We start from the raw sequence: 26,564 nt of genomic DNA on the forward strand, positions 1-26,564 counted from the left end.
CCCTATGTTTGATTAATAGTTCTGGTAACTGTGTTTTGATGTTTGAATATTATATGACTGACGTACCTAGGCTGATGTTCAACTTCTCAATAATTTCCTTTGGTTATTATTCTGCCATATTATGTAGTGAAGAGTCAAGCATATCTGTAGCCTCTGTATCTATCACTCTTCCAGTCATCTGCATCTTCTGTACCATACGAGCCTACAAACGTCACTAATTAATCCGATACATCCTCTCTCTCTCTCTCTCTCTCTCTCTCTCTCTCTCTCTCTCACACACACACACACACACACACACACACACACACACACACACACACACACACACACAATGTACTGATATACAGATTGCATTTTTCAGATTTTTGTTGGTGTAAAAGGAAATCTGACTAACCAACGATGTAAAAAGCCTTCCTCCTAACTACAAGACGCTGTTTGGGTGACTGGCGGGGTTTAGCTGTGATGGGAAGGGAGATTAGTACATGAGCTGGCGGGGTTTAGCTGTGGAGGGAATGGAGATTAGTACATGAGCAGGCGGGGTTTAGCTGTGTTGGGAAGGGAGATCAGTACATGAGCTGGCGGGGTTTAGCTGTGATGGGAAGGGAGATCAGTACATGAGCTGGCGGGGTTTAGCTGTGTGTTAGGAAGGGAGATTAGTACATGAGCTGGCGGGGTTTAGCTGTGATGGGAAGGGAGATCAGTACATGAGCTGGCGGGGTTTAGCTGTGATGGGAAGGGAGATCAGTACATGAGCTGGCGGGGTTTAGCTGTGTATTAGGAAGGGAGATCTGTACAGCATTAGCAGAGTAATTAACCTACTCTTACTTATAAAATGTTCATCAATTAACCCTCTCAATCCAGTGCAATATTTTCCACTCTGTTCTTGCTGGTAACAGATGATATTATTCACCTCCGGATCATCTTTTCGAAATGGGATGGGTGGATGTAGACCCTTATTCTCGTTGGTTAATGAAGCTCCCTAACACCTTTTCATAAGCGATTTATTTTGCCAATTACATCTGACTGTTCTATTTTGTGTTATATCAGTCCTTCAAACATCGACAAACTCTGCATAAATCACGTACAGAAGGATATTTATTACCCGGCCTTCTCAGCTACTAAAAATACTGGGCAAATTACACAGTTAAATGCTGATCCTAACTCTTTATTTTATTTGGGCGAGAAGGAGACGATTTTATGAGGCTAAGAGTGAGTCAAAGGCCTGTACTTTCGCTCAGTAAGAACGCTCCCTAGCACCTTTTCCTAAGCGATTTATTTTTGGATGCGGCTGGTTAATATTTTGTACCTTACTTATGGAGAGTATGGCGATATTCGAATGATTTAAGCAACACAGAGGACAATAGTAATGTACTCGTGTATTAAGCAAAACAAATCGCTTAGGAGGAAATGTTAGGGAGATTCCTTAGAAGACGAGAAAACGGGCCTAAGAGTGTTGATATTGCTCCTATAAATCTTCTTATAGTCACGTCATCTAGCATTATTATTTAGGCAAACATCAACTAATTTCATGCAGCTGAGGGTCAATGAAAAGAGATTGAGGATATTAACCGTATTTCTGCAACACACACTCCATAAATGCATTGTTTTTACTGTCATACTTCATCTTATATCTTCTGACCCTCTGCTGTGAAATGTGGGGGACAGGGCGACATGGAGGCGATTTGTCTGTGGCCACCTCTTACGGGATTAAGGCGTCTGGCAGTAGATAGATAGACTCTCTGCATTTCTCGTTATATCACTTCTTTCATCCCTTACTCTATAAATGCATTGTTACTCCATTAATTCATTGTTTTTACCGTCATATTTAAGTTTATATATTCCTTCTCCTTGCATTTCTCGTCATATCACTTCCTTCACCCCTTACTGCCCTGCACACCTCCTCAAGAACATCACAGCTTTACTCACTGACACACCGTTCTGTAGCTTCCCTCAACCGGTCAATGCATCTTTAACCACGTCGATACGGTGATCTTATTATTATTATTATTATTATTATTATTATTATTATTTGTGTTGCTCCTTTCAGTTATCTTATTTAGCCAGGAGGTCCCTTCATGTGGAGGGTTTAACTATTTCACTTTCAAGAAACTCTCCTGATTTAAGCAAAGTCATCTACTGGTGGCAGAAATAATGCACAAAAGACGTACCTGAAGGGAAAGGGAATAACTATATGCCAGGAAGTAGTCTGACAATGAAGGGAACTAACGGAGGAGGGCCTGTAAAAAAACAGCACACACACACACACACACACACACACACACACACACACACACACACACACACACACACACACACACACACTTCTCTCCCTCTCCTTGCCTGTCTGTCTCCTGTCTCCTCATACCCACATACAGCCTTTCCACCTCCCTTTCCTCTCTCTCTCTCTCTCTCTCTCACCTCCTCCCTTCCCTACCCATAACCCGTGTCCCATGCATGACTTAGGGACGGAGGGCGGGAACTATTTAGCTAAGGTATTAGGGTGTTGGAAAATGGTTAACCGAGGTACGATAAAGAAGGAGGGAAAGGATAACGTGGAGGCTGGGAAATGGAGCGACAAGGTGAGTGGCGAGTATATGAGGTGGAAGGAGAGGGGAAGACTACGCTGGTGACGATGTGAGAGGGTCGGGTGCAGTGTGGGTAGAGTGTGGGAAGCAAGAGTAGTGTGGGGTGGGTGTTGAGGTGGGAGGAAGCAGTATATGAGGTGGTATGGGAGGGGGAGACGTATGCTAGTGGTGTATGTGCGAGGGTAGGGTACAATGTGGGAGGGTAGGGTAGTGTGGGTATAGCTGTGTGGGACAGTGTGGGGAGACAGCAGGTGTTGAAATGTGGGGTTGCAACGTATGAGGTGGAAAGAGAGGGGAGGCTACTGCTCTGTTGGACGACGTGAGAGGGTGCGATGCAGTGTGTGAGGAGAGGGCAGTGTGGGGATAAGAGTGGGGGAGGCAAGAGTAGTGTGGGGTAGAATGTAGGCTGCAGTGTACAGGGTAAAAGCAGAGGTGGAAGGGGAGGGGCACACTCTCGCTGGTGGACGACGTTAAAGGGTAGGGTGCAGTGTGGGAGGTGAGAATAGTGTGGGTAGAGTGTGGGAGCTGCAGTGTGAGGTACAGTGGGGGGGCGGCAGTGTAAGGTGGTGTGGGTGGATGCAGTGTGGAGTAGCAATATATACTGTGGTAGAGGAGGGGGAGAGACAGTGTGGAACGACGTGGGTAAGATTCTGTGTGTGATTTGAGACCAGTGCGGATAAAGTGCGTAAGGTTGCATTGTAGGGCAGCAATACTTGAGATGGAAGAGGAGGAGGATACACACTGACACATAAAGAAAGGAGAAGTTGCACCGTGGAAAGTGAGAGTAGTGTAGAGTGTGTTTTGCTGAATAGTTGGTGGCAGTAATTAGCGTGGGGTCACTGTAGAGTAATATTGTGAGGTTACAGTGTGGAGAAAGAATTTAGGTTCACAGAGGGAGTTGAATAGCACACTGGGTTACAATGTATTAATGAATGTGGAGTTGCAGGGGCGGGATCAGGTGCAGGAGAGAGTTACAAAATACCGTGAAAAAGAGAATTCTGTATTGGTGAAAACGCTTAATTAATATATAACTTCTAATGTTGGAAAGCTACAAGATTTTAAGCTGTAACAATGAAAAACAAAATAATGATGACTTCTTTCTACGTATTCAGCCAGAAAAACAAGATTAAACTACCCACCTCAAAGACAAAAACAAAGAGAAATTGAGAAGAAAAAGCAGAATAAGACAAACACATCCCCCCCCCCCGAAAAAAAAAAGTAAAAGGATGCAGAAAAACAGAGATAATGAACCAGCAGGTAAACACTGAGCACCGAGGCACAGATTAAAAAGAACTGAAGAGCCTTTGACCGAAGTGCAACGAAAACAAACAATAGGGAATTGCACAAACAACTACTGGATACTATTAGTTACTTATTTTGTAGATTTAATTTTTTTATCTATTACCTTTGCCTGGAACCCCCCCCCTCGTATATGGGTATACAACATGCAACAATCATATTCATTTTAACAGACCAATTTAAATTCAATAACCTGTCGAGAGAGTCAGTGATTAGCAATATTAAGAAACTGTTATTGTTTTCCTCTTGATAACGCCTCACATCAGTTTCCTGTCAGTATTCTAAGGGGAGGATATTTACCAACTGGAAACCCCGCCTCCTATGAAGTGGGGGTCTAGCTACGATTTACGAGATTCATACATCACAGCTACATGGCCATCTCAACCAATATTTGACACCTGCGTTTATTTATGTCAGTGCCACCGACAAACATGTGATTATGTCTAGGTTGTCAAGTGTACCAAACGACAGATCTCTGCTACACACTGATGCTGTTCCAGGTTTATATGTTGCCAACTGTACCTGCAACCCTACTTAGTTACTCTACCCATTCTTGCATTTCATATTATCCTTCCTCATTACATTACCTAAATATTTGAAGGGCTTAAGCTTTCCGTTTCTTCACCATTCAGCCTCACTACGGACTCGATGCCTTTTTTCCTCTCAAAAACTATACAATCTTTGCAACATTAACTTTCACGTTTGCTTTCCTACACAGACTTCCAAACTCCATCACCAAGACTTGAAATTCCACTCTATTTTCCTTCAACAGCTCGGTATGTCAGCAAAGAACTGTGCACGTAGCTTCCAAACCCAATCCTCGCCCACTAGATGTGCTCCAGCATCCACTGCCTTATCTTATATTTCTTGTATAAAACGAACCCATAATATCAGACAGACATATCAATCTTTCAGTCTCAGATGCTCCATAGGTAACGCTGCTCTTATACCCTTACGTAGACTTTTAAAGGGAAACTCGCTTAATCAAGGTTTCTGGACAGTTTCACTGGTATATGAAAGTTTTTTGCATTGTACAAATGTAAGTTTACAAAATAAACTTTAGACAAATCTTCGTACTAGTTGGTTATTCCTAATTCAACGCTTGGTAAGATATCATTTTAATGGCTATGATTCTGAATATCAGTTATCCAACTACTTTTAAATTTGGTGTTTTCTTATTTTTCTGTCTGTCTGTCCATGTAACCCCACATGTTCCTCTCAGATATCTCCTTTCCACTGCTGTCGCTCTTGACTTGTGTCCTTCCAACCGAGTCGAATCTTACCCTCCATTTGTTACAGGGGGATCGCGATACTGTCATGTACCCACTTCTTTAACATGCTCCCTTCCCTGTGCCTTATCACCGTCCCCAGTGAACCCTCGTCCTTTTTTCCTTGTTGTTCCCTTGCTTACACTTCCTCCTCCAAACTTCCCTCCTTCCTCATCACACTACCTTAATACTGAAGTCACCCACATTTACCAGTGCCTTACAATTCACCATCAGAATGCACTCGTCGACTTTACTCCTTTCGAGACCATGAGTTTAGAAGATTACTCTCTGCTGCATTCGCTCTCAAACTTCATTTCTTACACACACTCCAATCTCATTCGCCATGTCTTGCAAACTTTCACTCATCTTTACTAGCAAAAAGTCGTTAGCAAAAAACAACAGTGAAGGCAGTTTATAAACCCTTACATCCCTAGGGACGCTCCAACATCCACTGCCCTACCTTGTATTTATTTTTACATTATCTATCTATCTATCTATCTATCTATCTATCTGTCCGTATACGTATGCAATGAACAACCACAGAGACAAGACACATCCCTCTTTCCATCCAACGTTCAGATCAAATAAATCAGTTCACACACACACACACACACACACACACACACACACACACACACACACACACACACACACACACACACACACATACACGGTTACCCTTGCTCATTTATGCATGCTTTTGACAAAACTGAACAGTTTCACGTCTGCTCCACATCTTTCAGCACCTTCCACATTTTTAGTCTGTCTTGTCTCTCTCTCATATGCGTTCTTCGGAGCCATGGAAGCAGCATACATCTTTAAACTTTCTTGACATTTTCTACAAAGATATGTGTTCAGAATTCAGGATTTTTCTTTTATTACGAAAACAAAAACAACTGTCAAAACGTATATATGCACATTTGGTTTTTCATATATAAAAATTTCACGTGATGAGATTTTTTTGCGTTTTTTTTATAATCATAATGCCTCTGAGAATAAGTAATCATAATATTCCAGGTTTCTATTGCTCTGAATTCAAATATTATATGAAGAAAAAGTTCTGTAGTATTCAGCATATCTTACAGCAGTTATCTGAAAACCAATTGTGATGAATTATTGAATCTAAGCAGAGTAGTGTGTGTGCTATAAGCTGTGACAGTTCCAGTTAAATTTGTTGAAGTAAAGATAAGTATAATGCATAACAACCCTGGAATTCTTCATCTTTCAATAATCCCTCAATGTTCGGCATACAATATCATCGTTATCTGAACAGCAGTGACTATGAAATGGTGTAAACAACAAAATCTGATAAAACAGGGATGTATGACTGAGAACAAAAATTACATACCACACATTCAGTCTATGAGCCAAAAGTATTTGTAATGTAAGCATGGTGGGAGATTCTTGCTGTAACTCTTAAAACTGATCGCAGAGCAGAAATGTCAGATCATATAACAAATCCAGTACTCGTAGGTGACAAGGAAGAAGAAAATGAAAGTCCCATTACACTTACTTCTTTCGTGTCTCTCATTTTTTTTTTATATATACATTGCAAAGACATTATTCATCTACACACCCGATCCCCTATCTAAGAGCAAATCCTCCTTGATCTTCTCTTACCTCCTCCTGGATTCCCTCCCTCACTTTGTCGCCAGCTATTCTGCATTATTTCTTCCTGACAGAGCTATGAAAACAAGTATCCCTATGATTGCTTCACACGCCTCTTTCTCCCCGTACAAGGGAACTGTCATTCGAGTACATGTCTAGTTCCCTGACACTCTACCAGTCTCATAAATTTAAAGCTGAATCTGTGAGAGAGAGAGAGAGAGAGAGAGAGAGAGAGAGAGAGAGAGAGAGAGAGAGAGAGAGAGAGAGAGAGTCGCTCCCAAACCACTCAGCCAAATGTCACCGAGAGAGAAACCTACACCAAAATGGATTATTTCCGTATGTGCCAGTAAGCATGCACACATCCGCCTCCTAAATCAATGGATCAAATGGATCTTGCTATCACAGTCCCAAGACAGGATATAAGCCTTCCAGTGGACCACATACTCGTATCTCCAGTGTTAAAATGGCCAAGTTAGACCATCTTGTAATCATAGGCTTCATATTTGGTAGGCTGTGACTGTACACTAGCTAAATACATCACATGCATAAAACTGTATCCTAAATTCCTTGGCTTCGAACACTCAAATGCTGTATTAATAACAGTTTGGGATGTGGTTGTTATAATGATAGGGGTGGGTATGATGGCGGTAATGGTGATGGCGATAACGATGGTAGTAGGGATGAAAGTGGTGTAATTCTTCGTTCATTTTACCTTGACCTAAAACTGCCATCTTTCTGTCTTCAGGATTGAGGTGTACTTAATACTGGAAGTTAGTGCTAGTCACGAAAAAGTGCTACAAAAAGGATTAAGGGCCGTGACATTTTCAGATTACACAACTGCGTTACAGAAAATAAATTGCAAATAGGTAAATATCTACGCCAAATTGGATGAACAAGGGCTACTATGTGTGTGTGTGTGTGTGTGTGTGTGTGTGTGTGTGTGTGTGTGTGTGTCAGTGGTGGTGGAGGCAGCGGCAGTGGTGGGTCGATCCGTAAAATCTTGTAAGCTATTTTTTTTGTCATTTTTTTTTTTTTTTTTTTATCGTGTACTGAGGAACTTTGGGTACGACCGTGAGTGCTAAATAAGCCCCTCCTCGTCAGCAGCAGACCCTCTCTAATCAAATGAAGAGAGAGAGAGAGAGAGAGAGAGAGAGAGAGAGAGAGAGAGAGAGAGAGGAGGGGGGGGGAAATGATGCAAGAACAGCGTTGGGAAAAGAGAAGAAAAGTTAGGGTTAGCGCCTATCGACTTAAATGAGGGTCAGTAAGCCATGTAAATAATTTGTGCTAAGTCCCAATATTCCACCCAAACTATGGCAATCAACCGTCAAATTTACGGTCAAGGTTCCCATTTTAGCTCCACGTCTGAACGGGCTCGGATGAAGAAGTGATGGAGATAAGGTCGTGGAGAGAATCAGTGGAAAGAAATCTAAAATAAAATGAAGGAAAAGTGGGAGACGTAATGTTAGAGAGTCTCTGAGAGAGAGAGAGAGAGAGAGAGAGAGAGAGAGAGAGAGAGAGAGAGAGAGAGAGATGCGGAGGAGGCAGATGGAAGGAAGAAGTAAGGGAAGAAAAGAATACGAATGAAGAGAGGAAAACACATTAGATGCAAGGCTAGACAAGACTGGGTTAATGTGGGTATGTTTCTTGTTTTTCTCTCAGTAACTGTAGAGCTGAATGAGTGAAGGAAGGATAGAGAAGCGAAGGAAGAGCATGTAAAAGAAAGAGGAAAGCCTGTGAGATGAGGAGACGGGTCAAGAAAGAGTGCGACAGTCATTTCTTCTCACTTAGGAAATGATATAAAGGTTAGGTGGCGTCCTTATGGTGGTCTAGTGGGTTACGCTCCCTATCCAGATGTGATCCAAAGGGGTATGAATTCGAGAGATGGTTGGGGTTTAGTGCTCACATAATACCACTCAAGGAAGAACGACCGATCATTGTCCTTATATGTCTGGACTGAGTAGCCTAGCCCTGGGTCCCTACTCTGCTGATGGGACAATAATGGATAATGTTAGCAGTAAAAATATAAGCGTTCTTTAAGTAGTTACAGTACAATGCTGAATAATGGAAGAAGCGAAGGGGGAAGAGTAGGTGAGAGAGAGAGAGAGAGAGAGAGAGAGAGAGAGAGAGAGAGAGAGAGAGAGAGAGAGAGAGAGAGAGAGAGAGAGAGAGAGAGAGAGAGAGAGAGAGAAACATGCCAGATGAGGGGGCTGGATAAGATGGAGTGTTATATTTTTTCCATGGTTTTTCCTCTCAGTTTAGTAGGCTAGATTTGGCAGGCTTCCCATGCCGGAACTTGGACGTAGATCCTCTCGCCTGGCTTGGCTAATGGAGTCCCACCTCTCCCTTCACACGCTACAGGAATTAACCAGACGAGTAAGTAACCCTCTGGATCGGGAAATTCCACCCTGACTACGTGTATATGACTCACGCTGAAATTTGTGTAACTTCACTTGATTGCTCTCCCCGAGCTGAATGAAATTGCTTGAAGGTAACAGATGTTGTGTGCATATATATATATATATATATATATATATATATATATATATATATATATATATATATATATATACATATCAATCAGCCACTGCAAGAGCACTGTTGAACAAAAGCCTCCCCCAACCTTCCCTACGAACTCCTTCACCGAGCCAATCTTAGCCACGTTTTGCCTGCAAACTTCTTTGTCTCATCTCTCCACCTTCTGTCTGGCTTTTTTCAGCTACGCTTACATTCTCTTGGAGTCCAGTTAGGCAGCCTCTTACTCCATCGGTTATCCCTTATTCTTGCTACATGGCCTGCCCACCTCCATTTATGTTCTTTTATAACTTCTATAATGTCTTTGATTTTATTCTGCTCTCTCATCCAAGTTGATCTCTTCCTGTCTCTTAAAGATATTCCCAACACTGACCCTTCCACTGCTCTTTGAGAACGGGTTAGTTGATTTCCATCGATATTATCTGCTTCCAGGTTTCACAACCGTGCGTCATTGCTGGAAATATACATTCGTTATATACTTTTTGCTTCATACATATTGGCAAGCTACTTTTCATGATGTCCCTATGTTTCCCGAAAGCTTTCCAACCAGGTGTAATGCGTATCTTTGTTTCGCTATCATGGTCTTTCGTTAGTTTTGGTATTTGCCCCACGTAGGCCAATCGAACCCCTCGACTTCTATAAGAATTTCTTCCCTTATTTTGATGACGCTCTTTGGCGTATTTGGATTAAACATTAGTTTTACTCCGGTTCATCTTTAGCCCTACTTTGAGACTTACTGTTCAGGTCATTTAACATTTCTTGCAATGTCTCTGCTGTTTCTGAGATTAGGACAGTGTCATCTGCAAATCTTAAATGATTTAGCTTCTCCCCATCTATGTATACTTTATTGTTCTTCCAGTCTAGCTTTCTGAGAATACTTTCTAGGCATGCTATAAATAATTTTGGAGAAACTGTATCTCCCTGACTCACGCCTTTCACATTTTTAATTTTTTCCGTAGTCTTTCTGTAATTTAACTGTAGCAGTTCCCTCTCTCTTTATGTTTTCGAGCAGTGTTACAATGTTCTCATTCACTCCGCAATGAAATTATAATTGCTATGTGCTCCATTGAGTCAAAAGCCTTTTCGTAATTAACAAAATCTAAGCACAGTGGTTTATTATATTCTGTAGTTTTCTCAATGTGGTAGGTGGTGGCGACCATCATCCACTTACTTGATGTAGTGCTGCCTACTTCTTCCTTAGCCTAATCATTCTTTTTCTGTGCCTGCCCTCCTCTCTTCCTATTTCTCTCATCTTTCCTGTCACTTCTTATTGCTTTTCTTTCCTTTACAGGTGGCTTTACATTGACAAGCCAAATGGTTTCCTGTAAGCCAAGAAACCATTTACAACGCTGGGTGGTAACCATATAACCAAACCATACGTGCTCCCTACCTGACAGCAAGTGGGTTGTTGGAGGATTAGAGTCCCTCTCCGTAAAACAAATAACTCAAAGTCAAATGGCCACTCTTACGGGATTATGGCGTCTGGCAATGGATAGATAGATAGTTTTCTCAATTAGCTGCTTCACTGTGTGTAGATGATCAGTAGTCGAATGTCCACTTCGGAATCCCGCCTGTTCAAGAGGTTGGTTTTCCTCCAAATCTGTTGCACTCAGAGGGTAGTGGAGATATCTTACACCACCCACGCACGCGGAGAGCAGGTGTAATGTTTTGAGTGAGCGATGTGTGTGTGTGTGTGTGTGTGTGTGTGTGTGTGTGTGTGTGTGTGTGTGTGTGTGTGTGTGTGTGTGTGTGTGTGTGTGTTAAAATAACTTACATACTCATTATCCCACTTTAACCAATCCTGCTGGAAAGATGGAGGGAAAACCCGTAAGGAAATCATTTGTTTTTGACAATGTTAGGTCAAAGGTCAGGGTCACAGGGAGACACCAAACACTGACCTAGCAAAATCTACTTAGTTTTTGTTCAGTGTTTAGAAAGTAATCAGTCAAAGGTCAAGGTCACACGGCAATATTAAAGTTTGACCCATGTGTGTACTTGCTAACAATGTAACTCAGTTTGTATTCGATCTCAGCCAGACTTGGTGGGAGGGTTCAGGGTCAGCGAATCAGCAAACCTGTTGTTTTTAAGAATAGGTCAAAGGACATGATCACAGGGCAAGGTAAGAGTAATTGTTAATACGCTTCAGACCAAGTAACGTAGAACGGCTGAGGATAAGGCAAGGATAAATGGATTCAGTTTTGAGAATCAGGGAAGAGGTCAGAGGCCAAGGTCACACAGCAAGATCAGTTCAAACACTGTTGATCTGATTTGAAGTAAACTCGGTGGAAGGGTTAAGTATCAGGCAAGGATGAAAGAATTAAAATCTGAGAACAATTAGTGAACATCACGGTTACAGGATAAAGCCAAAGTTCGATCCTGTGTGTGTGTGTGTGTGTGTGTGTGTGTGTGTGTGTGTGTGTGTGTGTGTGTGTGTGTGTGTGTGTGTGAACAAAACAGCTGAAATATTCGTGATAAGATCTGGATCAGACTCGGTGGATGGGTTGAGAATCACACATGAGGCTGACCTATTACGTTGAAAACAATAGGTCAAAGGTCAAGGCCACATGGCAAGGTCAACTTAACCAGTTTTCGTCCGATGTAGACTAAACAATGTGGAAGAGTTTACGTTAAGAGTGTCCGTTAATACAAGGAAACAGAAATTCGTTTGTGAGAACAGTCAGTTAAAGGAGAGGTCACAGGGAGAGGGCAAAGGTCAGGTCACTGGGCGAAGTCTACCCAAACAACTTCTAATCTGAACCAAAGTTTGTGGAAGGGTTAAGGGTTACGCAAGAATGAAGTAATTTGTGAGTCTTCTGTCCAAGGTCAAGGTTACAGTCAAATATTTTGCTGTTGGACCGGTTGGTGTGCACTGGTGTTTGCACTCCTGACTCCTCCTCCCTGTGTGTGTGTGTGAGAGAGAGAGAGAGAGAGAGAGAGAGAGAGAGAGAGAGAGAGAGAGAGAGAGAGAGAGAGAGAGAGAGAGAGAGAGAGAAATCGTCAGGCGTTAGCTGGAAAAGAATAGTATAGTTCTCTACCGTGAGGGGGGTTACTCAAAGGAAAGCTCATAATATCAGATCTTACACCATCCGATGTGTGGATGTAAGTCTTTTTTCTCGGAGACAAAGACAGGCCATGGGGAGACTGGTCGAGATGCAGAGTCTTCCCTCCGTTTGTTTACTCTTGCTTGCACACACACACACACACACACACACACACACACACACTGGTAGTTTCCATTACGGGGATAAGAAAAAAAAAAACAGTCATGCATTCAGTAACACGCGTAATTGTGTCAAAAATATGCCCTAGTGATTGATTTAATGGTAGGTGGTGGCGACCATCATCCACTCACTTGATGTAGTGCTGCCTACTTCTTCCTTAGCCTAATCATTCTTTTTCTGTGCCTGCCCTCCTGTCTTCCTATGTCTCCCATCTTTCCTGTCACTTCTTATTGCTTTTCTTTCCGTTACAGGTGGCTTTACATTGAGTGACAAGCCAATTGGTTTCCTGTACGCCAAGAAACCATTTACAACTCTGGGTGGTAACCATATAACCAAACTATACGTGCTCCCTACGTGTCAGCAAGTGGGTTGGAGGAGGGTTAGTGCCCCTCCCTGTAAAACAAATAACTCAGAGTCGAATGGCCACCCCTTACGGGATTATGGCGTCTGGCTATAGATAGATAGATAGATAGATTTTGGTTTGTTGTCATCATTGAGTTTAACCCTTGAATTAGATGTTCTTTTTACTCTACCCATCTCCAGACGCTTTTATTCCGCTGAGAGGTCTTTAGCACTGAATGACGTATATACCGTCAGTTTCAATCTCTTCACTCCTACAACCGAACATAAGCGATTACTAAGTTCATCCGAGGGTTATATGATTTAATTAAATGGTATAAAAACATGCTTCCTGGGTCATGATTAAGATAAGTAAATAAATAAATAAATAAACAATAATAATAATAATAATAATAATAATAATAATAATAACAACAACAACAACAACAACAACAACAACAACAATAATAATAATAATAATAATAATAATAATAATAATAATAATAAAAATAACGATAATAATAACAATAATAATCACTGCCGGGATGAAGGAGTAACATCACCAACAAGAGCCACATAACATCCTTGATCCCAGTTTTCAGAGCAACGCCACGTCTCAAAAAATACACAACAGGGAAGCCCTAAATCTCTTCCTTCCTTGTATCAGGTGGTGTATACTCTTGGCTTACTTGCCCTCCAGTTCCCCTAATCTTTTTCCTTTCCTTCATCCTCTCGCCCGGCACTTCCGCCTTGACCACCTGTTCCTCTGGGAAAACCTGGAGAAGTTCCTGATTTCCCTCTGGACCACACGCAAGCACCACGCTGTCCATAAATCGGTAAGTCTTGATTGGAAAACTACTGATTGTATATAAACACACACACACACACACACACACACACACACACACACACACACACACACACACACACACACACACACACACACACACAGATACAGAGTTGGTTGTTCAGGTATCATCAGTATGGTGGTGTGAAGAGGATAGTTATTGTTGAGGTTCCATTGTGTTGTTATGAGTCACCTGATGTGCCATAAATTCACCTTATCTTGTGCCTAAATTGCCTCCTCATATAACCCTGAAGCCGCTGTGTTTACTTTAATACACTACCTAGAGAACGTAAGGTAAATTAGTGCACCTAAGTCCTGAAAGTCAGCCCATCAGAGTGCACCTCCTTTAAATACTGTGTAGTCATCTTTTGGTATAACAGGACTCATGGGGGCAGTTGTCAGGCCAAGTTGAATGTCTTGTGTTACTCTTTAGACCCGTCCCCAGTCCCCACCAAGTCCCTTCATAGCTCATATATTACCTCCAACGACAGGGCATCATTTCGTAATTTTGTGTCGTCTGGAAATTTTGCCGTTCGGTTTATATTACTGATATAAATGATAAATAATAATGGACCAAGATCTGACTCTAGTTGTACTCCACTTGTAACTAACAGCCATATATTGACTATTACTACTACTACTATTACTACTCCTACTACTACTACTACTACTCTGGCATCTGTCATTCAGCCAATTCTCAATCTCTCGCAGTGCTGGAGGCTTTACTAACAACCTTCGATGACGTAGTTTCTCAAATGCCTTCAGAGAGAGAGAGAGAGAGAGAGAGAGGGGGAGAGGCTAAGGATGCATGACTCAGAGCATTTCACCCAGCCTGTGTTTGACGTGTTCCATTTATCCTGAATTTATTGGCTGGGATGCGTCTCGCCGACCCTCAAAGATTTACTGAAGATGGAGTGGATTCCCTCTCGTTGATCCTGGTATTTACTTACACAGCTTTGCAAACTCCTCCATCCTCTCTCTCTCTTACACACACACACACACACACACACACACACACACACACACACACACACACAGCTTTGCAAACTCCTTCATCTTCTCTCTCTTACACACACACACACACACACACACACACACACACACAGCTTTGCAAACTCCTTCATCCTCTCTCTCTCCTACACACACACACACACACACACACACACACACACACACACACACACACACACACACACACACAGAGCTTTGCAAACTCCTTCCCCCCCTCTCTCCCTCTCAGTCTGTCTGTCTTGCTGCTGTCTGTCTGTCTGTCTGTCAGTCTCTCTCTCTCTCTCTCTCTCTCTCTCTCTCTCTCTCTCTCTCTGTCTCTCTCTCTCTCTGTCTCTGTCTGTCTGTCTGTCTGTCTGTCTGTCTGTCTGTCTGTCTCTCTCTCTCTCTCTCTCTCTCTCTCTCTCTCTCTCTCAAAATAAGATTGCTCAGGATCATGCATATAAATATTAATATAAATAAATTGTTAATATATAAAAATATGGATAAGTATATGAAAATAAATAAATATAAATATAAATATTTTGTTGGCTCTCTGTTTGCAAGAAATAGTCATATACTTAAATAAATGTGTGGACACTAAGAGCTGCACGCGACGCTAATCGATATGTTTACGCCTATTGTGGATTCGTATTTGTAGGATGCCAGATTTTTGTTTCCTCTAAATGCTAAAATTACTGGGAAAATGTTCAATGCAGCCAACTTCTTCACAATTAAATATTAAGGATAAATTATTAAAAAAAAAATAATGTGCAGTGTAAGAAACTTGACAATTGTGCTATATAAAAAATACTGATAAACTATAAATTCGCTCTTCTTTTACAGTCAGGCTTGCCAGTCTCATGCCATGCCATAATTTTAACTAAGCATATGTACTGATGGTGGAATGAACTTGTGGACGCTTAAGTCGCACACATATAGAATACAAAATTTTTTATTTAATGTGACTGTAAGATCCATACTTCAGGTGTCAGGGGAGGCTTCATAACATCTCTTTCATCCAGGTATCTAGATTTACATACTACACTTTAACAATATCTCGTTTGTCACGTATACTGTTTTATTGTCGAAATAGTTTGCATCAGGTAACACAAAGATAGAGAGGTGCTGTGCGCTGAAGAAATCGCTAAGGAAGACGTGCAAAGATACTTCCAGATCCTTCTATAATTGTGACCCTAAGTTTTAAATACACATTTCCATTACTCCCTTCCTTGAATATCTCTTAAACCTTCTAATCGTCACAACAGTTTTAGCATTCCAGCGAAAATCAGACGATTTTATTCAGCTGAGAGTGAGACCTAGCAGCCTAAGAGTCAATATTACTTAAAATATTACCTAAAGTAACCTTTCTTCAGAACCTAGGTATCTTATTTCAGGTAAAGCCAGATGATCTTTTTATTTTTCAGCTGTGAGACTTTAGCGTCCTGGCTGAGTGTGTGCATTGCAGTAACTATACGATAAATAATCCAATTATCTTTGTAATGTGATTCTGATTATACTATGTATTTCACTGTGCTCATTAAGTTTCGTCTTGTACTTACATCTTGCCTAAACAACAACAACAACAACAACAACAACAACAATAATAATAATAATAATAATAATAATAATAATAATGATAATAATAATAATAAAAATAATGATTCATTTTACCACAACTTTGTATATATTTTCGCGTTCTATATTTTTAGCTTGGCATCATAATAACTGCTATTTGTAACTTTTCCAATTAAGCAAGATGGATGCTAGTGTTACAACTCACTGCAGTTTTACAGACACCTGATTTCTTGGCCTCACCACTCAGTTGAAAAATGTCGAACGTAGCGGATACGTGATTTACAGCGGCTCAGGTGGCGATGATGCATGGCTGTGAGGTCCGGCATTCTCACCTTTACTAAGACGAAAGATTTAGTGGAAGATATTAGGCTGGGAATTGGTAGTGGTATTAATTCAGGGAGATACAGAGCTTAGGTAGGGAAAGGGCTCTTGGTTAAATTGTACAGACTGAAAATATGGGAGTTAAATTGAATTCCTGGGAGTAAGATGTAGAGTTTTCATGGCACGAGAGGGTAAATTCATCAGATAATTTAGTATGCTTACAGATACTTAAGGAAATTACTCTTGATTTTGTCTTCAATGTCCATCATCGAAGACCTTTTTACATAATCACTTTTTCCGGTATCTGCAGTTTATTCCTTCATGCCACTACCTCAACAGAGAAGGATTTTATTTCTGTTTTGTCTGCCAGAGCGTTTTCTATGAGAGAGAGAGAGAGAGAGAGAGAGAGAGAGAGAGAGAGAGAGAGAGAGAGAGAGAGAGAGAGAGAGAGAGAGAGAGAGAGAGAGAGTTATGAGGCATGAAAAATGACAATTATTCTTTTGTTCCAGTCTGCGATAAGAGACACACCAGAAGACGGATATTCCAGAGACACACCTCGTGATTGTTGTGATGACTGTTGTGATGGGTGCTGAGAGAGGCAGGTAAATGGGTGAAGACTGGCGTTATCAGAGTATGAGTGAAACAGGCTATAGTTCATCAAGGCTCCATCTAAATCACATTATATATATACACCCATTCTTATCTGTTAATACTATTGAAAGTTAAGTATCCAGCTGTTTCATTATGGGGGTGTGTGAATCTGTATCAACGTGAAGGAATGGCGTGGAGGTTTTGGCTTGTGTTGAAGCTCATGTCAAATCTCTCAACGTTATTAGAGGGTACCGAGAAGAAAATCACTCCTCAGTACATGTAAAGTCGACAGCAGAATCTCGTTCCTATCCGCTTCTGAGATACGAGCCCGTTGATCTGGGAATGCTGTATGTGATAGAGTTGGGTGTATTACTTAAAGGCTAATATAAGACAGGTGACTGGAGTTAAAAGAAGAATGTATGGCGTCAAGATAATGTGCTGCGGGTGGGACAATAACATTACTGAGAAATTATTGACACTGTTGCATGAAGGATTTTGTAGCACGAACTATGACGCACAGGAATATTTTCAGTGATGTTACCCGTGAGTATTATATGAAACATTTTGCATCGTTTCCAGCACAAAATGTGAGGTAACAATACAACGCAGATCATCAAGACAATTACACACTAACGAAATAAAAATTCAGGAAGTGCGTGTTTGTGATTATATTTTTTGCTTTTCTAAATTTATATCATCTCCTCTCTTGCTCCCTCCTCCCACTGTGTCTTCCCTGTCACGCTCTGCCATCATCGACGATTTGTCATTAATGCCGAGAAGTGCATGTCCGTAAGTTGAATACAGTATGTACAGCGGTAAACTTGACATGCTAAATGTGCTTTGTGTTACATCCTTCACCTTGATCTCATATTCACTGATAGAATTGTTAGTAAAAGAAGTTAGTGATGCTTTTGGCGCTGGAGAGACGCTATATAAATGGAAAAAAAAAAGTGGGGAGGAAGTAGAACCAAAGCCAGCAAAACTCAAGTCTCTTCATTTCCAAATGCCTGAACCCATTGCTGAAAAAAAATGAAGGATCAAAGGCCAAGGGAAATACAAGATAAGAAGACAGTTCCAGAGTTGACCGGAATGAAGAAGCAGTCATGAAATATTTAACTAATATGATGTATATATCTAGTAACGTTTGTCTCGTTCACATGTACGGATACGCATGTTCCACTCACATGTACGGATACGCATGTCTCGTTCACGTGTACGGATACGTATGTCCCATTCACTTGTACGGATATGCATGTCCCATTCACGTGTACGGATATGCATTATAGCAAGTGTCTGCACTGACTTCACACGACCTTCTTGATACAGGAAGTCGAAGCAAATGGATTCTGTGTGTGTGTGTGTGTGTGTGTGTGTGTGTGTGTGTGTGTGTGTGTGTGTGTGTGTGTGTGATCAGCATCCCTTAAGCTGAGTGGATTTCTGCCGAGAGCCTGGGTCCTCGTAATCTCGTCGGGCAAGGAAGCTCCCTAACACCTATTCCTATGCGATTTAGTTTGTTCCGTAAACCTTGCCGTCCTCTTTTGCATTACTTATACCATAATACCATACTCTGCTTAAGTAACTTACAATGAGATATTAGTCAGCTGTATCCCAAAATAAATCGATACGGAAGAGGTGTTAAGGAGCTTCCTTGACAGACAAGTATAAACACAGGTTTCATACATGTGACATATAACTAAAACACACACACACACACACACACACACACACACACACACACACACACACACACACGCAGGGTCGATTCCGGGGGCTGGTCAGAATCGTGGACAAAGTTTGCTTCCCTTCTCTCCCTATTTACCCAGCAACATAGCAAGGGACCTCGGTATGAATTAGACTTGCGTGTCGTATTGCGGGGAAAAAACCGTGATTTCGCAATGTTTATTCTCTGGGTTAATATTCTTCGTGTAGTGGATAGGCAGTATTCTTAAACCGTTCCTCAAGTTCTCACGTTTACCATATCCTTCCATTTTTTTTCTTCTTCTTCTAGGTCTCTCTCGCCTCCTGCCATCCTCCGACTCACAAACATCTCTTTAACCACCTTCCCCGGTATTCTTGTCTGTTAAGGAAGCTACCAAACACCTTTTCCTCTGCGATCTGTTTTGCTCTTTACACCTTACTGTCCTTTTCTGTGTTACACAAATCCTTCAAACATCGTCATACTCTGCATAAATAACGTACAAAATGATACTGACCAGCCATACCCAAAAATAAATCGCTTAGGAGAGGGTGTTAGGGATACTCCTTACTCGACGGGAATACGGATCCTAGTTTACGTCCACTGTCTCCATATCACCATTCCATATTAGCACACCCTCCTTTATTCCATCATCAGCAGACTTCCTTGCTTCACATCTTCGAGTATTCGCCTTATTTCCAACCCTGTCCTCTCTATCCGCAACACACACATTTATCAATAACCCCATAGTGAAATAAAATGTAAATCAGTGTGATTAGAAATGCATTATAATAAGACATCGTATTTTTATTCTTTTCTGTACAGTGATACCTGTTTCATTTAGTCATCCTACCTGTAAGTGATTTAATTCAGGTGAGTAATTTCCACCTGTATAAGAGAAATCAGCCTTTCTTTTCTCTTTCTTTTTAATAATTTCTCTTAGGTGATGACGTTTTTACTAAATATTTCATCTGCCTCCAGATCTGTCTCACTGCCGGGGCTAAAACGAAACCATATAAAGACGAAATCAATATCGGGTATTAATCCTGTAGAAGCCAACCAATAGTGCTGTATACCTGAGAAATGAGGGTCTCTTTGAAGTGAGTATGGAGCGCGGCGACAAGAGGCTCCTGGCGTGGCTGTGTGAGGAGGAGGAGGAGGAGGAGGAGGAGGAGGAGATGAAAGCGGAGCAGATGTGAGGGCGTATGAATTAGGAGGGAGAGAGAAGGGGAAGCGAGAGAATGGCTGCTGAGAGGGTGTCGCGAAAAGGGGCTACATTACTAAAAGTTGGTTGTTAGACAGAGTTACCAAGCTTCTGCCTTACTGAAAACCAAACTCTGTGCCATATGGCAGGTACTCTTGTGTACAACGAAAGGAATACAAAGGAAAGTAAACAGCAACAGGCTTAATGGCTGTCAGTAACAAGATAATTATAGAGAATGGCTTACATTTACTTACCAGAAATTCCAGATCAGAAAAAGCTGGCTTTCAAAAAAAAAAAAAAAAAATGAAAACTCTACGTGATAAAGACTGTGGACAAATTATTCAGACAACGGATATCCTTGGTACCTGGAGAATATTTTCAGAAAGTCTTATTAAAGCTGCCACAGTCTGTATACCAATGTGCAGTATTATAGATAAGCTTTATGAAACAAAAGTTCCAAAAAACTTATCTACAATACATTTTATCATCATCATCATCATCATCCAGATCTCCTTTACCACCCTAAGATGACGTAAAGTAAGGCCCAGAGAGCCAGAAACAAATTGATAGAACGAGATACGTGCTAACCAAAGTTTGCCTAACTGAATGAGCCACACCCCCATTCGCTCACCATCCAAGTCCCTGGAATCCTGGTTAATACATTTTATTTCTTAATAAATGTGCATTCACTTATATCATCCTTATTCCTTGCTCATCTTCCATAATTTTATTGTGCTGGAAGCAACATGAAAGACGCATGAAATGATGCCATTGAGGATACTGTGAGGATGATTGAGTCTTGTGAGGCAGAATACGCCTGGCTGTTAATGATCTTTATGCTTCAGATAAAAAATAAAACGTAAAAATTCATAAGTTCAGGCCTGTGTCAATCTGTTTGGTCACTTTTGGTCAGCAACATAGATTTAGTAAAATGTAAAGACATTAAGGGATTGCTCAGCCTGATTAAAGCCAATTTAGGTTATTTTTGGTATTTGCATGTCACTTTTGTTCAGTCCGATCGATCCAGATATATATAATAACGACTCGGGAATTGCTCAAGACGGCATATGCTTAAAAATCAGCCCGATCGGTGTAACAGTCTACGATATAATTTCGACACTTAAGGTCTATTAAGTCAAATTGGTCCCTTTATGTTTATCAGATACTCTCAGGTCAGTACAGAGCGATTCAGGGCATGACTCTGAACGTGTGCTAAAAATTTCGCCCTATGAGCAAGGCAGCATTTGAGACTGGTAAAAAAAGTGACAACAACATCCTAAAAATGGGTGTAAATTGGGTGTCAACAGAAAAATTCGCAAAAGTTTTTGTTTATTTAATTATTCATTTTACATTATTATTATTATTATTATTATTATTATTATTATTATTATTATTGTTGTTGTTAGAATTCTTATTATTTTTCTTATTATTATCACAATCATCATCCGGACCTCGTTTTCCAACCTAGGGCAGGGTGAGGAGTATCAACGTGTAAACAGCCCTAGTTCGCCCAATCCAATGGGCCACGCTTCCATTCACTTATCATTCAAGCCCCTGGAATCCTGGCTCTATCTGATAAGCCAGAAACTTTCACATTCTTTAGCTTCACATAAACGTATTATTATTATTTTTATTATTATTATTATTATTATTATCATTATTATTATTATTATTATTATTATTATTATTATTATTATTATTATTATTATTATTATTATTATCCATCCATCATCCAATCCTACGTTGCCCCATGAGGAGCGTAGGAGATTATTATTATTATTATTATTATTATTATTATTATTATTATTATTATTATTATTTGTCTGAAAGTTAATATTGACCAAACTAATATGTTAATGAAAATTAGGCCCAGCTATGTATGGGTAATGAAGCTTTGATGTCACCTGCAGAATCACAGTTCATATCATTTACTGGTTACCGTGAAATTGGGTGATAATTGCGGGCCAAAAAGTGGGTGGGTTAAGCAAAGAGTGGGTGGGGTAAGCAAAGAGTGGGTGGGGTAAACAAAAAGTGGGTGGGAGAAGCAAAAAGTGGGTGGGGGTAAGCAAAGAGTGAGTGAGGTAAGCAAAGAGTGAGTGGGGTAAGCAGAGTGGGTGGGGTAAGCAGAGTGGGTGGGGTAAGCAAAGAGTGGGTGGGGTAAGCAAAGAGTGGGTGGGGTAAGCAAGGAGAGGATGAGACAGTAGGAAAGAGTGGAGCTTGGTAGGGCAGAGGAAGATGTATACTAGTGAGGCATAATTTGTTTACCTTCTATATTGTTTACCTTCTATTTTCTGTTTACTCTCTAGTTTTCATTTCCTGTTGGTGTGCCCTCTAGTTTCTATTCACCCTATATTCCAATCACCGGGGCATAGGTAGTTGCAGCAATGGTTACACACAAAACAAAGACCTGATATTGGTAGTTCGAAGCCTTCCCAGAGTGCAAGAGTTATAATGTCTTCGCTAAGTGTGCCCCGAGTAGTCTAAATAAACTTCAATCAGCCTATTATTGGAGAACACTACCTTCGTTTGGTGAGATACTGGTGGATTCTCAAACGCATTTACGATCGATTTCCTGTTGTAACCTGGATTTGTTTTTCGCAGTATAAACAAGAGACATGGGAAGATTCTATGCTGTGATTTTCTAGGCCTTCCTGTTAAAATAAATTTAAAACCCTACAATAAAATGCCTTTCCAAACCAAAAATTGTTTGTAAGAGGAACAGGAGATATGTGGTGGCTCTCTGCTTTTCCTTTCATTGTTCTCCCTGCAAAATACGATATGGTTACAACAGGGAATGAATCGTAAATATGTTTCTGAATTCCACCCTTTGCTGTAACTTCACGTTAGCCAGAGTATATATATATATATATATATATATATATATATATATATATATATATATATATATATATATATATATATATATATATATATATATATATATAACTCATGTACACCCAGCTGCATGGAGGGAAGGAATGGCAATAGGAAGCAGATTCAGAATCTGTGTGTGTGTGTGTGTGTGTGTGTGTGTGTGTGTGATATTTATAAGTATAATGATTTTTTCTTAGAAACAGAATTGTAATAAATAATTCTATTGAAAATTATCTCATTATCAGCTCATGATTACCGTCGGTCAGTGATTTTCCAGAAATGTTGGCTTCCGGGCCCACTGACGTGGTGGATGCAGTTAAAATGTAATGTCATTAGTAATTTGCTGGACAGGCTTATTACTGGTAATTACTTACAGTGATTTAAGCAAATTGCTGTCAAGAGCAGTCATGCACAAATATCCAGCATCTATGTCATTAACTAGTAACAGTGTTAACAATTTATAACTACTTCATCAACCAAAAACCACATCGTCTATCAGTAACCATCAATCAACAACCATGTCATCAACCCACAACTTTGTCATCAATCAATTAGTCATCAATCAATAACCACGCCATCAATCAACAACCTTGTTATCAGTCAGTAACCACGTCATCATCCAACAATCATGCCATCAATTACCAATCATATCATCAATCAATAAGTATTTCATCCATCAAATACCATGTCATCAACCAACAACTGCATCAACCACCAACCTTATCCACTTAAAACCACACTTATCGTTCATCAGATTTTCTTTTTTTCCCTTGGATAGAGACACGAGTGGCGATCTGTATATACCCAGACGCCTTAGTCCTGTAAGTGGTGGCCTAAAACAAATCTCCTTCACGTCACCCTGTCGTCCAACAGCAGGCTGCCCTCCCTCCAACTCACATCCCCTCTCTCGTACACCTTTCCACCCCGTCCCTCCATCTCATCCTCGGTCTCCTCCTTCCCTCCCTGCCCCCACCCCTCCACCTCACTCACTTAAGATCTCCCAGCCAGTCCCTCATTCTCCATTCTCTTTACACGGCCAGACCAACTCAAAGTATTTTTCACAGTAATATCTAGTACATTTACATCAACACTCCAGCGCCATTTCACTTCCTCAGTTGTCTGTCTGTCTCACCATGTAATTTGTTATAATAATCTTTCTTCTTCACCTTCCATCTTCTTCCATTTCCATATCGAGTCGATGTAAGTATGTAACATGGCGGCCACCAGGCGGTACGGATTTTAGTCACATGAATTAATTTAGGTCACTATGCCGGTCCGGTCATAAATCCAAAACTTCAAAGTTCTGCATTCAGTGGTTCTGGAGATTTGTCTTTTTTTTTGTAGTTTTTGAAAATTCATTAAGACGGCAAAACACATTAGCCATTTTGAAAAAAAAAAAAATGTCAAATGATGTCGGTCAAAGTGATTCATAACCTCACCGAATTTGGTTTGGATAGGAGTTACAAAGTTTTTGAATGATTCTTTAAAAATTTCAAAGATCCAATACGGAAGACAAACGGCTGCACTGATTTTAGTCTCATGAACAGCTTTGTTAACCATATACGTCTGTTATATATATGCAAAATTTCAAAGTTCAGCGTTTCGTGGTTCCAGAGAAGATTAAAAAACATTTTCTTTTTTTTATCTGAATACTCCAATATGGCGTCCAAATGGGATTACAGACTCAATCATATTAACACATGTAGTTGCCTATGCAGTCCAATTCTGTTTGCAGAATAAAAGTCCTGCGGTCAGTGCTTCTGGAGGTGATCTGGGGGCATTTTGTAATTTCAGAATGGCGGCTAAAATATATGCTAGTGTTGCTGGAGCAGCTGCTGTTACTGCAACTGCTGTTGGTGCTTGCTCCTATTGCTACTGCCAGCTCCTCCTTCTGTTGCTGCAGCCAGAATCTGCTAGTGCTGCAAGTGCTGGTGCATGTGCTGCTGATGGAACTTCCTCCTCCTCATCGTCAGTAGCAGCAGAAGTTATATATAACAGCAGGAAAAGCAGCTGCTAGATGGAACACCTTCAGCAGCAGCAGCAGTAGCATAAAATGCAACAGCAGCAGCAGCAGCAGTAGCCAGCATTAGAAGCAGCACGAGTAAGAGCACCAAACTGCAGTAATAGCATCATTAACAGCAGTTAGGTGCAGCAGCAGCATCTAGCCGTACCAACAACATTAGCAGGTTCTTGCTGCAATAACATTAGTAGAAACAGCAGAAGCGGTAATAAGTTAAGTTAGACTAGGTTTGGTAGAGTTAGGTGACATTAAGTTAGGGATGGCCAGATCATGTACACTACTTGTGGTTAAGTCAGTTTAAGTCGAGTATGGCTAGGATAAGTTAGCCTATTTTAGCTTAGGTTGGGCTGTGTTAAGTCATCAGAGGGATAGGAAAAGGGATGATTCTGGAAGACAGAAGGAAGTTTCAATAAATATGCAGTGAGTAGACGAATAGAAAGGATAGTAAGATAAAGCAAAAACAAACTAGAGGGGCACTCACTGGAGCGCATCTCTCCGACAAGGGCAACGTAATTTCCAAACCACTCTTCATAATGGGTTAGGTTTTCTCATCACTGATTAAGGTTTCACAAAAAGTGTTTTCCGGATCCAGAATCTGTAATACGATCCGGATCTGTCCCAAAAAGTTAATTGATTATTCCCTGGGCCATGGGCTATCTACCCACCAAAGTTGGTCCAAACCTCTTTTTTTACTTTCTGAGTAATCCTGCTAACAAACAAAATAACAAACAAACAAACAGGGGACACACTCTCCTTGCCGGAGAGAATTACAAGGAAAAAGGGGTATAGAGAATTAGAGAGAACAGAGGAGAGAGGGGAAAGTTAAAACAAAGAAAAAAATCTGAATGAAAAGATGGTGAAATGTGGAATAGCTGGATAACTGAAGCCATTGGAAGGTACTATCACAGGGAAATTCCACCACAGTGTCTTGATAACATTATTTTCGGCCCCATATTTTTTACCCATCCTCAAATGTCTGAGAGTATCCTTCCTTTACATCCTTTGTGTGTGTGTGTGTGTGTGTGTGTGTGTGTGTGTGTGTGTGTGTGTGTGTGGTTCATATCACATTAAATATATCATGTAACACCTTTCACTGCCACAGCCGGAATGTAAGTATCAGCAGAAATTTTGTTCATGCTATGGTATTTCAGCATTTCACTTACACAATGCCGATGAGGTAAGCCCATTCGCTCTCAGTGAGGATAACAGAGATTTAGCTCAGTTCTCTTTGTTGCCATTTATGCCACAAGCATAAAAAATTTTTATATAAAATGTATGAATACATAGCTGGGGAGGGCGCAGTGCCAAACACCAAAGGAACAAAGTTGAGACAGTAAAGGCACATGTAACTCCATCCTTACATTTTTTTCAGTGACATAATCTGATCCTTTTCATGCTAAGTAATGTTTATACCACACTCACGGCACTTCCCCTTTTGGGTGCACTTATGCTTGAATTAGTGTTACATCAAGATGAAAGTGACTGCAGCAAAAAATTAATAAATAAAGGGGATTCGATGAAATGTTCTTTTACTGCCTCAACCTTGTTCCTATTTCTTTCACTGTGCCATCCCTATTTGACTGGGTTTCTCAAT

The sequence above is a fragment of the Coenobita brevimanus genome, chromosome 102 (genome assembly GCF_032717465.1).
Source record: "Coenobita brevimanus isolate Jiangsu-jjx chromosome 102, ASM3271746v2, whole genome shotgun sequence".
In the NCBI taxonomy this organism is placed as follows: Eukaryota; Metazoa; Arthropoda; class Malacostraca; order Decapoda; family Coenobitidae; genus Coenobita; species Coenobita brevimanus.